Here is a 10,474-nt window from a genome sequence, read left to right as displayed (position 1 = left end):
GCCACCGGCCTACCCCTCAGCCACAGCAACGCTGGATCCGAGCCGCGTCTGCGACCTACACCACAGCTCACAGCAACGCCGGATCCTTAACCCACTGAGCAAGGGCAGGGATCGAACCCAAAACCTCATGGTTCCTAGTTGCATTCGTTAACCACTGCGCCACGACTGGAACTCCTGGTAATTTCATTTTGTGATTTAAATCATGGAAAAGGGAAGTACCTGGCAGTTACCTGCCACTTACGTAGTTATTGGGAACAGCCTTTCAGAGACCTTCTCCATGCATATAACTTAATTCTCTTAAAATTCCCCCAAATACCTGCCAAATTCACTATATCATTTTTAGCTCTTTATTCAAATGTCACCTCCTCTTAGGGGCCTTCCTTAAAACCACCCATTTGAAAATTACGTACTTCTCATTCTTTTTCCTCTTCCAATTTTTTTTTTGTCTTTTTTTTGGTGCTATTTCTTGGGCCGCTCCCTCGGCATACGGAGGTTCCCAGACCAGGGGTCGAATCGGAGCTGTAGCCACCGGCCTACGCCAGAGCCACAGCAACTCGGGATCCGAGCCACGTCTGCAACCTACACCACAGCTCACGGCAACACCGGATCGTTAACCCACTGAGCAAGGGCAGGGACCGAACCCACAACCTCATGGTTCCTAGTCGGATTCGTTAACCACTGCGCCACGAGGGGAACTCCTAATTTTTCTATTTACCATTCCCATTGGTCTTCCAAGCTTATCCTGGGATAACTTCCCTTAATCCTGAAAAACTCCCACTCACATTTTGTATAGAGTATTTCTGTTGGCAAAAAATTCTCTTTATCTAAAAACACCTGTTTTCACTGTTTGTCGAATCCGGGGGTTGACAATTTCCTTTCAGCATTTTAAAGATAGTCTCAGTGGCTTCTGGCCTTTTTTTTTTCTTTTTTCTTTTTTTTTAATGAGAGGTGCAACATTTATTTCAGGTTCTCTCTTTTGTTTGTTTTCTTTTTTTGCCACACAGGCAGTACGTGGGAATTCCTGGGCCAGGGATTGAACCTACGCCACATAGGAGCAACCAGAGCCACAGCGGTGAGAACACAGGAGCCTCAACCTGCTAGGCCATCAGAGAATTCCTCCTCCTCTGTCTCTGATGAGAAATCCACGATCAGATCATTTGGATCAGTTCCCCGGTTTGTAATGTGTCCTTTTTGTCAAGCTGCTTTCAAGATTTTTGTCTTCATTTTTGGTTTTCAAGTTGGTTATGATGCGTTTAGGCAGTTTGGTATTTGTTGAGCTTTTCAAGTCTGTAAATTTGTTATCTTTCACCCAACTTCAGAAATTTTAGGCCATTATTTTTATTATTATTATTGCCACAATGTGCAGCAGCTTGATCCGGGATATCTGTTTCCAGTGAGGGATTGAACCCGGGCTGCAGTGGTGAAGGCACCAAGTCTTAACCACTAACCAGGGAACTCCCTTTAGGCTGTTATTTACTTAAATATTTTTCTTTCCCATCCTCTCACTCCTCTCCTTCTGGGGCTCCAATCGCATGTGTATTAGACCTCTTGATAGTGTCCCACAAGTCCCCGAAGTTCTTGTTATTTAAACAAATTCCTCTTTTTTGACTCGATAATTCTTTTTTTTTTTTTTTGGTCTTTTTGTCTTTTTGTTGTTGTTGTTGTTGCTATTTCTTGGGCCGATCCCGCGGCATATGGAGGTTCCCAGGCTAGGGGTTGAATCGGAGCTGTAGCCACCGGCCTACGCCAGAGCCACAGCAACGCGGGATCCGAGCCACGTCTGCAACCTACACCACAGCTCACGGCAACGCCGGATCGTCAACCCACTGAGCAAGGGCAGGGACCAAACCCGCAACCTCATGGTTCCTAGTCGGATTTGTTAACCACTGCGCTACGACGGGAACTCCCAATTTTTTTTATTTTTTTCTCTTTCTGCCTTTTCTAGGGCCTCTCCCGCGGCATATGGAGGTTCCCAGGCTGGGGTCTAATTGGAGCTTAGCCGCCAGCCTACACCAGAGCCACAGCAACGCAGGACCCGAGCCGCGTCTGCAACCTACACCACAGCTCACGGCAGCACTAGATCCTCAACCCACTGAGCAAGGCCAGGGACGGAACCCGCAACCTCATGGTTCCTAGTCAGATTCGTTAACCACTGGGCCACAATGGGAACTCCTCCTCTTCCAATTTTATTTCTCTGTCTCATCGTTTACTCTCTAAACTGCCATATGTTTTGCTTACTTCTCTTGTTCACTGTCTGTCTCCACTACGTGGTCTGCTTTATGTCCCCAGTGCCTCTAACAATGCCTCGTACATAAGAGGCTCTCAAAAATGATATTTGTTTAATGAATAAAAAAAGTATGTATTCTGCATGGAAGTTCTATACCTTAAACTTAACAATGATTGGTTGACGACCCTGATCCCTGGCGTGGGAACTCCATATGCTTCAGGGTGGCCAAGAAAGAAAAAAAAACCTCCCTCTGCTTCCCTCTAAGAAGGACCTGTGATTGCATTAGGCTCACCCAGATGCTCTAGGGTCATCTCCTCAACCTAAGATTCTTGGGAGTTCCCCTCGTGGCTCAGCAGAAACACATCTGACTAGTAACCATGAGGACGCAGGTTCGATCCCTGGCCTCGCTCAGTGGGTTAAGGATCCGGCGTTGCCGTGAGCCACGGTGTAGGTCACAGACATAGCTCAGATCCCAAGTTGCTGTGGCCGTGGTGTAGGCCACAGCTCCGATTCAACCCCTAGCCTGGGAACCCCATATGCCTCGGCTGCGCCCCTAACAAGGACAAAAAGAAAAAGGATTCTTTTTTTTTTTTTTTTGCTATTTCTTGGGCCGCTCCCGCGCCATATGGAGGTTCCCAGGCTAGGGGTTGAATCGGAGCTGTAGCCACCGGCCTACGCCAGAGCCACAGCAACACGGGATCCGAGCCGCGTCTGCAACCTACACTACAGCTCACGGCAACGCCGGATCGTTAACCCACTGAGCAAGGGCAGGGACCGAACCCGCAACCTCATGGTTCCTAGTCGGATTCGTTAACCATTGCACCACGACGGGAACTCCAGAAAAGATTCTTAACTTAGGAGTTCCCTGGTGGCCTAACAGTTTAGCCTTTGGCATTGTCACTGCTGTGGCTCAGCAAATTCCAAAGCCTCCCACTCAACCCAAAAAAAAAAAAAGATTCTTAATCGTATCTGAAAAGTCCCTTTTGCCAGGTAAGATAACATTCACAGGCTCCAGGGATCCGAAGGTGGACATCTTTGGGAGTCACTATTCAGCCTGCTCTCCACCCAATAGCCCGTGGGGCAGACACGATTATTATCATTTTACAGATGAGGACACGAAGGCTCAGAGACGTTAAGGAACTTCCCCACTGTCCCACAGCTCAGGTGGCAGAGCTGGGATCTGAACCTGGTCCCAGAGTCCAAGATCTCACCTGCTCTCCTCACTGTCTCTCTGGGGTTGGCAGCCCCCCAGGGCTCAAATCCCAGGTTGGCCACTGAACAACCTGGGCCCTTGCATCAAAGCTGGGGTTGTCTATGTCACTGCTATGTCCCCAGCACTCTCCAGCCCAGGGCCATGCACACAGTAGGTCTCGATATATGTTGCATGACTGTGACCCAGTTCTCAGGGAACTTCTCAGCCTCCCAAACCCATTAGACCAGCACGTCCCAACCCCAGGGGGATCCCACTTTTCATAACACCCCTTTCCCTAGCCTGAAAGGAGATGAACAGACAGCATGTCTTACCTCCGTACATCTTTCCTTTTTTTGGCTGCAGTGTGCAGCAGCTTGATATGGTTCTCAGTTCCCAGACCAGGGATTGAACCCATGCCACTGCAGTGACAACACCAGATACTTAACCCTTAGGCCACCGGGGAACTCCCCATCATTTAAAAAAATATAAGAACCTGACTGCAACATAAAGGCAAAATTTAAGTATATTAAATCAATATATACATAAAAATGCATTAGTCCAGGAGTTCCCACTGTGGCACAACGGGATCGATGACCAACGGTATCTTGGCAGCTCTGGGACACAGATTCTATCCCCGGCCCTGCACAGTGGATTTAGGATCTGGCATTGCCGCCACTGTGGGGTAGGCTGAAACTGTGACTCAGATCTGATCCCTGGCCAGGGCACTCCATGTGCCACGGGGAGGCCAAAAAAAAAAAAAAATAGCATTAGTCCAGCTATACTGGAAAACATAGTCACTTGGAGTTCCATGGTGGTGCAGAAGGTTAAGGATCCGGCCTTGTCACTACTTGAGCTCTGGTTTACTGCTGTGGTGAGGGTTCGATCCTTGGCCCAGGAACTTTTGCATGCTGCTGGTGAGGCCAAAAAAAAAAGTCAAATGCATTCCCATACTTGTAATGTGTATGTCTGAGTACATGAGAATTCGAAAAATCATCAGTGGAATATTGTCAACAGCCTTTTGCTACATTTGAGATTTTGAGAAAGGGCTGCGAGTGTGTGTCTGTGTGTGTATCTATATGCAGCTTGGGTGCGGCAGGCAGGATGGTGGCAGACCATCACGAGACACTGATGAGAGTCACTTTGATGTGACCTTGACATCAGAAGTGGAAGTGCAGTAGAGACATGAAACTTTGATTGATTTCTAAACAAAACAAGGTACAATTATCGCTTGAAAGAAAACTTTGCATCCCTGGAAAATTCACGCTGTTAAAACCATGCAAATAATATTTGAGAATGGCTCAAATTAAAGGGCCCAAGGAAGTTTCCTTGGGATGAAGCAGGTTAAGGATCCAGTGTTGTCACTGAAGTGGCTTGGGTTGCTGCTATGTCATAGGTTTGACTCCCAGCCCAGGATTTTTTTTGGGGGGTGGGGGCTGTTGCTGCCCCACAGCATATAGCCTTCCCGGGCCAGGGATAAGAGCTGAGCTGCAGCTGTGGCAACACTGCATCCTTTAGCCCGCTATGCAGGGCTGGAGATTGGTGCTGGTGCTGCAGACATGCCTCTGATCCTGTTTCATCCACAGCGGGAACTCCAGGCCTGGGAATTTTGACACATCACAGGTGCAGCCAAAGAAAAAGGGGGGGACGACAATGTCAAAACTTGCCAAGGGTGTGGAGCAACTGCAACTCTCAGGGCAGGAGGAGAAGGAAGGTAAAATGCTCCAATCGCTGTGAGGTACCACTGGGCAGGGTCTCCTACACAGGCGCCTATAAGCCAGCAGATCCACGAAAGGGATTTATCCAACAACCCTGCATACACATGTTCCCTGAAAGACGTGCCATGTATAGGAAGGTTCATAGGGAGTTACCTGGTGGTCTAGGGGTTAGGATTTGATGCTTTCATTGCTGCAGCCCAGGGTTCAATCCCTGGTGTGGGATCTGAGATTCCGCATCAATGCCATGGCCTACAAACAAAAAGTGTTCCTAAGGTTCATAGCAGCTTTAGCAGCTTGAACATAATCGAATCTCACGTGCACAGCTTTGTGTCCCCACAATGTGTATTTCGAAGTCCTAACCCCCAGGACGCCAGAATGTGACCCCATTTCGACATGGGCTCTTTGCAGAGGTAATTAAGTGAACATGAGCTCCTTAGGGTGGGTCCTAGTCCAGGATGACTGGGGTCCTTATAAGAAGAGATTAGGGAGTTCCCATTATGGCCCAGTGGAAACAAATCTGACGACTATCCATGAGGATTCGAGTTCAATCCCCGGCCTCGCTCAGTGCGTGAAGGATCCGGTGTGGCTGTGAGCTGGCAGCTGTAGCTCTGAGTCATCTTCTAAGCCTGAGAATGTCCATACGCACAGGGTCAGCCTTAAAAAGCAAAAAAAAAAAAAAAAAAAAAAAAAGAGAGAGAGAGAGAGAGAGAGATTAGCGGGCATGCGCGCACATGCGCAGACACACACACACACACACACACACACACACACACACACACACACACACACACACACACACACACACACACGGACGACCATGGGAAGACACAGGAGAAAGTGGCCAGCAACGCCACCAATGCCATGATAGACTTCTGGCCTCCATAATGATGAGAAAATAAATATTTATTGTTTGGGCCACCCAGTCTGTGCCACTTTCCTTTTTCCCCTTTTTTTTTAAAATGGCCACACTAAAGGTACATAAAAAGGATTTAATCTGAACCGCAGCAGATTCAATGCTGGATCATTTAACCCACTGTCTTGGGCCAGGAGATCAAACCCATGCCTCCACAGTGATCGGAGCTGCTGCAGTCAGATTCTTAACCCACTGTGCCACAGTGGAAACTCCAGTGCCTCTTTCTTTCGTTTGTTCTTTCTTTTTGTCTTTTTAAGGCTGCACCTGAACCATATGGAGGTTCCCAGACTAGAGGTCCAATCGGAGCTGTAGCCACTGGCCTGCGCCATGGTCACAGCAATACCAGATCCAAACTGTGTCTGCGACCTAAACCACAGCTTATGGCAATGCTGGATCCTTAACCCACTGAGCGAGGCCAGGGATTCAACCCATGTCCTCATGGATACAAGTTGGGTTTGTTACCGCTGAGCCATAACCAGAACTCCCCAGGGCTACTTTCTTATAGCCACCCTAAGCAACCTAATCCAACCCCAAACTGCAGTAGAATGGGTGGAGTTCCCTGGTGGCACAGCAGGTTAAGGATCCGGCATTGTCACTGCTGTGGCTCAGTTATACGCCAAGGGTGTGGCAAAAAAACAGTATGGATATTCACACCAAGGAACACTACACAAAAGTGTAATACTAGCCGTCTCTACCATGATGAATCTCGCAAACATGAGGCGGAGTGACAAACACACAGGAGCATGTACTGCACAGTCCCATTTGTCTTTTTTTTTTTTTTTAAGGGCCACCCCTGAGGCATATGGTGGTTCTCAGGCTCAGGGTCTAATCAGAGCTGCAGCTGCCGGCCTAGGCCACAGCCACAGCCACTCCAGATCCGAGCCGTGTCTGCGACCTACACCACGGCTCACGACAAGACCAGATCCTTAACCCACTAGGGGAGGCCAGGGAACAAACCTGCATCCTCATGGATACCAGTCAGATTCATTTCCCCTGAGCCACGACGGGAACTCCTGCACAGTTCCATGTGTATGAAGTTCTAGAAGAGGCAAAACTAATATCTTGTTTGAATTCAGGATAATGAGTAGTTCCTGCTGTGGTGCTACAGGATCAGTGGTCTCTTGGGAGAGCTGGAAGTTGGATTTGATTCCTGGCCTGGCACAGTGGGTTAGGATCTGGCATTGCCACAGCTTGGGTTGCAACTGAGGCTCGGACATAATCCCTGGCCAGGGGAACTCAACATGTCAAAAAAGAAAAAGAATTTCGGGATGATGATTCCCAGGGGATGGTGACGAAGAGGGGCCCAGAGGGGAGGTCCTAGGGGGCCTGCAATGTTCTGTTTCTTCTCTCTCCAACCCCAGGGTGCTTTGCACTCATGTGGAGCTTTACATGTGAGATTTGTGGGTCTTACAAAAGTTTGGTAGGTCTGCCTCTGTTAACATAACATTTTATGGGAGTTCCCCTTGTAGCTCAGTGGGTAATGAACCAAACTAGTATCCATGAGGATGCAGGTTCGATCCCTGGCGCCACTCAGTGGGTCAAGCATCCAGAAGTGGCTTGGATCTGGCCTTGCTGTGACCGTGGTGGAAGCTGGCAGCTGCAGCTCCAATTCAACTCCTAGCCTGGGAACTTTCATATGTCACAGGTGAGGCCCTAAAAAAAAAACCCAAAACAAACACTGTAAACCAGCTACAAGGAAAAAATAAAATAAAAATCATTATACAAAAAATAAAAATAAATAAATAGGCAACTTCGTAAAAAACAAACAAACAAAGGAGTTTCTGTCGTGGCTCAGTGGTTAACGAATCCGACTAGGAACCATGAGGTTGCGGGTTCGGTCCCTGGCCTTGCTCAGTGGGTTAATGATCCGGCATTGCCATGAGCAGTGGTGCAGGTTGCAGATGCGGCTTGGATCCCACGTTGCTGTGGCTCTGGCGTAGGCTGGCAGCTGTAGCTGTTGTTCGACCCCTAGCCTGGGAATCTCCATATGCCGCGGGTGCGGCCCTAGGAAAGACAAAAAGACAACAACAACAAAAGTACTTTGTGCTTGATGTGAAATAGAGTTAATTTCCAGCATTACTGCACACGGAATATCAGGCTACCCCAGCAGCTGGGGGAAACTTGATTGCCCTGAAGGCCAACTTTCCGGGTGTGAGTTTCCAACTCGCCACCAGGGGGCGGTGTGGCGCGCCACTGCCGCTTTAGAAGCCAGATGCATTCGTTCAACGAGTAGTCCTTTTAACCATAAAACCTGCTTAGGGAGCCTTGTTCCAGTTTTTCAATCTGTGAAATGGGGATTAGAAGAGACAACTATACTGGAAGCATGTTCACGCCTCCATGGAGCTCACTTTCTCCAAAAGGAGACAGACAGTAAGTAGCTAAACAAATAAATATGGAAAAGGAGTGTTGCCCAACAAAATTAGGCAGTGTGAGAGGGTCCTGGAAGGCTTCTCTGAGGAGGTGACATCTGATCAGAGACCGGAGTGAAACATGGGGGCCAAGCCGGCTGAACATGAGGTGTCCCAGATGGAGAAAGGCAATCAGAAGTACAGACAAGAAGAGGCAGGAGGTCAATCGGGGGGTCCTGCCTGGAGGAGTCTTCACAAGACTCAAACCTTGTAGATCTCTGGGGTGACTGAATTAATATTTGTTTTATCATGATTGTTTTAAGGTTCCCACCTATCTCCGTAGCCCCCACCCCTTCAAGGGTCTTACTGGCATTTAAAGAGCACTTTCTGCCTCTGGGGCTCACTTTTGTTCCTCATCAACTCATTCCCAAAGCCTGGTGCCAAGAGTATTCTTGCAATCTCCATTGTACAAAGCAGGAGAGCAAAGCCCAGAGTCCTGGTGAGCTGTCCAAAGTCATACGTCCAGCCGGGATTTGAAACCAGGGGGAGCTTTCTGACTCCCAGAGCCTACCCTGTCACCTCTGTAATACATTATTGTAATTATTCATTGTGCTTGGGTAAGGTACTTAATCTTGCTTGCCTCAGTTTCCCCCGGTGTAAAGTGGCACTAATGACAACAGGTTGTGAGGAATAAATAAGATAATACAATTAAAGCACTGAGAACAGTGCCAGACACACACTCTATATGTATGCTATTATTGTGATTATCCATCAAATTCACAAATAGCTACTGAGCAAATCATGTAGTAGACTTACTTTTTTTTTTCTTCTTAGGACCGTGCCCACATCATATGGAGGTTCCCAGGCTAGGGGTTGAATCGGAGCTGTAGCTGCCGGCCTACACCACAGCCACAGCAAGCAGGATCTGAGCCGCATCTGTGGCCTACAGAACAGCTCGAGGCAATGCCAGATCCTTAACTCACTGAGCAGGGCCAGGGATCAAACCCGCCTCCTCATGGAACTAGTCAGGCTCCTAACCCCCTGAGCCACAATGGGAACTCCTCTACTTTCTTTTTTCTTTTCCTTCTTTCTTTTTTTTTTGCTTTTTAGGGCCGCACCCACAGCATATGGAGGTTGCCAGGCTAGGGGTCGAATTGGAGCTATAGATGTCGGCCTACACCACAGCAATGCCAGATCCGGGCCACGTCTGTGACCTACACCACACCTCACAGCAATGCCATCTCTTTAACCCACTGAGCAAGGCCAGGGAGCAAATCTGCAACCTCATGGTTCCTAGTTGGATTCATTTCTGCTGCACCACGATGGGAACTCCGGAACTCTTCTACTTTCAAAATAAATCCAGAATCATACATCACCCACCTGTGCCTCTCAGGATAGTCATAAGGATTTAACGAGGTCAGGTGTGTAAAGCATTGCGTTGGCACAGAGCTTGGCACCTAATAGGTGAACAGAAAGTGAGAACTGCGTTATTACAACTGCTATTATTATTACCGCTGTCATCATCATGGCCCCTTTATCCTTCTAGCTGCTCAAGTCAAAACCGGGAACCCCTTAAACTCCTTTCTTTCCCACACATCCACCCCCAGTGCCTCAGCCAATCCCATAGGCTCCGCGATCAGCCTGATCCCACAGTAACCACTCTGGTCCACTCTCCACCCACCAACCAGGGTTATTACGGTAGCCCTCTGCTCTCTCCGCCCACAGTCTATACTCCATCTGGCCGCCAGGGGGCGGCTTAAGAACGCGCGTCCTCTGCTTAGAACTCTCCAGGGGCTCCCACCCAACTCAGAGTAAGTAGTAAAATCCTCACCATCATCTAATCCTGCACCGGAATTCACCTCCCAACCCTCTCCCCTTGCTCACTTCCTTCCAGCCGCACCCACTCTCCTGGACAGGCCCATTCTGGCTTCAGGACCGTTGCACCTGCCCTTCCCTCTGGGGCGCTCTTCGCTGCCTCACCCCCTCTGGGCATGTCCTCAACCATCGCTTTCTCAGGAACACCTTCCTTGATCATCCTAGTGACTAAGACCACTCTCAACACTCTCGAGCCCCTTTCCC

Source organism: Phacochoerus africanus, chromosome 8, assembly GCF_016906955.1.
Source record: "Phacochoerus africanus isolate WHEZ1 chromosome 8, ROS_Pafr_v1, whole genome shotgun sequence".
NCBI classification, from domain to species: Eukaryota; Metazoa; Chordata; class Mammalia; order Artiodactyla; family Suidae; genus Phacochoerus; species Phacochoerus africanus.
Note: the sequence above shows the minus strand (reverse complement) of the source record.